Source organism: Balaenoptera ricei, chromosome 10 (genome assembly GCF_028023285.1).
Source record: "Balaenoptera ricei isolate mBalRic1 chromosome 10, mBalRic1.hap2, whole genome shotgun sequence".
NCBI classification, from domain to species: Eukaryota; Metazoa; Chordata; class Mammalia; order Artiodactyla; family Balaenopteridae; genus Balaenoptera; species Balaenoptera ricei.
Genome location: NC_082648.1, coordinates 95,525,951 through 95,530,663, shown reverse-complemented (window position 1 = coordinate 95,530,663; position 4,713 = coordinate 95,525,951).

Genomic DNA, 4,713 nt, shown 5'->3' with positions numbered 1-4,713 from the left:
TGCTCTGTCCGCCCTTGGTTTTTGCTTTCTGTGGTTTCCCTCCGGGCAGCCATAATGAAAGAGGGAGCAGGTGTGGCAGTGTGGATATGGAACCATGTGACTTATTACGACACCAACTTGACCAGGAGGAGCAATGGGACAGTTGAACCCCAAATGCCTCTCAGACACCAAGCTCTAGTTGACTGTTTGTAGAAGACACCATTTTTTTTTGCCAAACCATGTTGACTTTCCACCTAGCCACATAAGCCCGTAATTAACAATCACCATATTCACAGAGAAATGAGCCAGAAACAAACAATAGATACTGACCCTCAAGAACCAAAGATATTGGAATAATCAGATCTTGGATATGATATATTCTTGTCCCCAGTCCCAAGTCCCAAGGAGGCAGAACTTGATTAGTCTGAGCTATGTATGGTAATTCTCCTCTTGCCAGAGATTGGCTTAGGGAAGAGGCATGTGCACTCAATCCGGCCAAAGAGTCATGAAGGGTAACCTTGCCTCCTGAGGAAAGACATCGTTCCTACCTCCTGACATTGTCCTCTGCCTGTGACGTCTGGAGCCACCCCAGCCATCATCACCCACATTCTGAGCTGTCAGAGCAGAAGCAGGGAAAGCACATGGGTTCCTGATGAGGTCGAGACCCTGCACTGACTCACATGGTACTGTCCCCCCTCCAGGCACCATGTCTTACTGCTCAGCTACTTTCAGTGGTTTTTTGGTTGCTTGCACCTGAGGGGGCCCTCTTCGCTGCACCCTTTTATATACTATATATTCTTCCCCCATTCATGGCATCCTTCTTCGCTCCACAAACCCTCCCAGATCTTCCCCCAAAGTGATGCCAACCAAGTCCTTGTGACTCAAAGTGTGGTCCCTCGACCACCAGCAGCATCACCTGGCATCTTATCAGAAAAGCAGAATCTCAAGCCTCACTGCAGATCCAGTGAACCAGAATCCATATTTTAACGAGATTCTCCAGGTGATGTGTAAGCGCATCAAAGCTTGAGGAGTAAAGAATGACTCCAGATGGTGCCTCACCTTGACTGCTTGTCTCTTTCATGTATATTTAACTTTTCTCCTTGTAATGCCGCTGTTACCACTGGCAGGGCAGCCAGAGTGGAGCTTGTTCAGGGTGGCCCTGAGTTCCTTGACTCTACCAGGCTAGGCTGGAGCTCTGTTCCAGGGCCCCTCACTCACGAGGGTAGAAGAACGTAAGCTGATCCTCAGTGATTGCTTGTTTTCTGGCCTCATTTTTTTTTTTTTTTTTTTTCCACACAAGATCTGACTGCAGAGCAAAAGCATGACTTAAACTCCTTAACTTAAGCCTGTTTAACTTACACCACTGAATTTACCTATTTAACTTGATGCTTTTCCTTGCTTTCTATCATAGACAGCTCCATTTGATCAATACCCCATGCATCCCCCTAACATTTTGGTATTTCGTGTCTGGTGCTCAGATACAACCCCATCTGTGAGCCTCAGACCTCCAGAAACTCAGCCTCCCACACAGCCTTGTGCAAAGGTGCCGTGAGACATGACTACAGGCCAGTGTCTTCCCAAGGGACACCATTTTTTAAAACTCCCTTGTTTTGAAAATGTTTCTCTGAAATTCTGTGTATTACTTTGATTTTCCTGAAGAGATTCTGGTATCTGAAGTTTTTCATGCATTCAGCTCTTTTGCATGATGCCTGAGCTGATCAGTAATAAACATTGCCATGAAGTAGCAGCTATGATCATAATTTCCTTACAATCTGAAAACAACGGGACGGACCTCCCAGGCGGTCCAGTGGTCAGGACTCCGTGCTTCCACTGCAGGGGGCATGGGTTCAATTCCTGGTCGGGGAACTAAGATCCTGCATGCCTCAAGGTGTGGCCAGAAAATATAATAAACAAAACAAAACAAAAGAAAATAACAGGAAGTTTTTCTTCTGTACAGGCAGCCAAGAAGTTATGAGGAAGTAACTGTGTGTCTGCAAGGAACTGGGGGTATCTTTTCCTTGATCACTTAGTATGTCCAGCCGAGAAACTTTGACAGGACTGCACGAGATGGGCAGCATCAAAAGCCTGCCATTCACTTTGATATGATGCCAGATATCCACTTTTTTCCATGCTTTCTTCCCCTGAAGGACAAAGCACTGCGTTGCAAATTGGCTTTCCGAACCTTAGGACCCAGCATGGCCTCGTGACTGTGGCAGTGTTGTGTGGAGGCACGGACAGTGGTCCTGGGTTCCCACGTCTCCAGAGAAGAAACAGACTCTCTCTCCCCTCCAAGGAGAAATTGAATGGGGAGGTAGGTAGACAGGTAGAAAGATATAAACTAGATGGACTTTTCCAAATTTTCCTGTGGGGATGTACTACTTTTATAATCATTTAAAAATTACAATAAAACTCAATTTTTAAATATCACCTCGGGTGGGAAGGAGATTGTTATGAGGTCAAGTGAGAACCTTCACTGAATATAATTTTATAATTTTAATTTTTGATTGTATTACCTATTCAAAATATTTACAAAAAATATAAATTCTATTCATCCTTAAAGCTCATTTCAAACCCATTTCAAACTCATTCCATTTCTCCATGAAACTTTCCTTAATTCCCCACCCAGACAGCTTTCCCCATCTTTAACCCTCACAGAAACATGGATTCTTTGGGCATGGATTCTTTGAATAAGATGTTGTCAGGCCCTTGACATCTGTCCTACATTGTGCTCTACCTCAGACGTCTCAGACTTTGAAAAGTTACACACCGGTAAAGTTTCCCATCCCAGTTTTCCCCAAATTATTATAGTGACCACCGTAGGGTTGCCAGTATTTGGGTGGAAGGGCGGTGCTAGGTACGGACATTTTCAAAAGCAGCCACGGGTCAGTCAGTTCCCTTTTTGCTCAAGGCTGCTCGTGTAGCTTGCCATCAATTCCTGATTCTTACATTGGGGGTGTTCATCTTTGTTCTAGTTCCCTTCCTGGAATGTTAGGTAAATAAAAGGAACTATGGAATTAAAAAAAGTCAAAACCACTCACCACACCACCTACCACTGTTGATTTCACTAGAGAAAGAATGTTTTTTTGTTTTTGTTTTTTTAAGGAAAGGATATAATCTCAGAATAAATAGTCATAAATTTTAAATACAATTGTTTTAATTTTCCCCATTACACTTCAGACAGGTGAAAGCTTGATCTGGGCCACAAATTTGGGAACAGTTTGTTTATTGCTCTTCCTGTGAGTGTATCTCTGCAGGTGAGTTTTGTTCTATTCCTGGATTCTCAGTTTCTCAAAGCTGCCTTGTCTGGTAGAAACAGAGCTTGGGAGAAGCCCACATTGCTTCTGCTTATTCCCACAGATGGGACTTTGCCTCATGGCCACACTCAGCTGCAAGGGAAACTGGGAAACTCAGTCTTTATTCATGGCAACTATGTATGTTAGTTTCCTAGGGTTGCGGTTACAAATGAGCACAAACTTCGTGGCTTACAATAACAGAAATCCTTTCTCTTGCAATTTCAGAGGCCAAAAGTCCAAAATTGTTGTGTCATAGAGCTGTTCTCCATCTGGAGGCTCTAGGGAGGATCCATCCTTGCCTCTTCCAGCTCCAGGCATTCCATGGCTTGTGGCTGCAAAACTCCAATCTCTGCCTCTGTCTTCATATGGTCTTCCCTTCTCTCTGTGTCTATCCTCTGCCTTCTTCTTATAAAGACACTTGTCATTGGATGTAGTGGCCACTTGGATATTCCAGGATGGTCTCCTCTCAAGATCTTTAACTTAATTACATTTGCAAAGACTCCTTTTCCAAATAAGGTCACATTCACGTGTTTTGGGGGTTGGGTTGCAGACATATCTTTTGGGGAACCCACTACACTCTGTATCCAGAACAAATTATTTTATTAGGAAAAGGGAAATACAGACACTGGGGAACAATGCGCAGTCTCTGCCCTCTGCAGGATGATGGGCATCCTCGGGAACCCATAGAGCCAAGCTTTGCAGAACTGGGAAAGTAGATGGGGACTTGCATGTGGCTGAGAATTTGAGACAGCTCTAGGGACTGGTTACACTGTCAGCTGTTCAGCAGTAGCACCTGCCACCACTGTGACCACTCCCCTCTATTTCTGCCCCCTCCCTCCTGTCCCTGCCTGTTTGCACCCTCAGCCCGACTCCCTGTGTTACTCATGGCTCCCACGGGCTCTTCCATCGCAGGGTCCCTCTCACCTGCTTTCTCTCTCTGTGTCCTAGGCTGGGCTCCCTGTTAGGCAGACTCTGAGATGGTGTTTAGCATGTTGTGGGGTGTTTATTAAGATGTGTCCTTGGGATCAAAACCTGTAAGAGGGAAGGAGAGGAAGCAGGATAGCAGCAGAAGTTGAGCTCTGAGGCTGACCCAACCACAGCCTACACATGAGTCTATATTTATTCTAACCCTGGGCCACTTCTCTTTCCATACTAAGTAAATAACCAAATGCTCTGCTCAAAAATGCCCATTGGGAGGATTTTTCATTGGTTTTTCAAGACCACTCCTCAATGGGACTGCAGTGCAACTGCCATGCCCTTTCTGCTGGTACCCTCCTGTATCAGAGTGGGACTTTAGTCACTAGTGATGAACCTACACTGACAAATCGTTATCACCCAAAGTCCATGGTGTTGTACATTCTGGGTTTGGACAAATGTCTGAAGATGTGTATCCACCATCACAGTGTCACACAGAGCGGCTGCACTGCCCGAAAACTCGTCT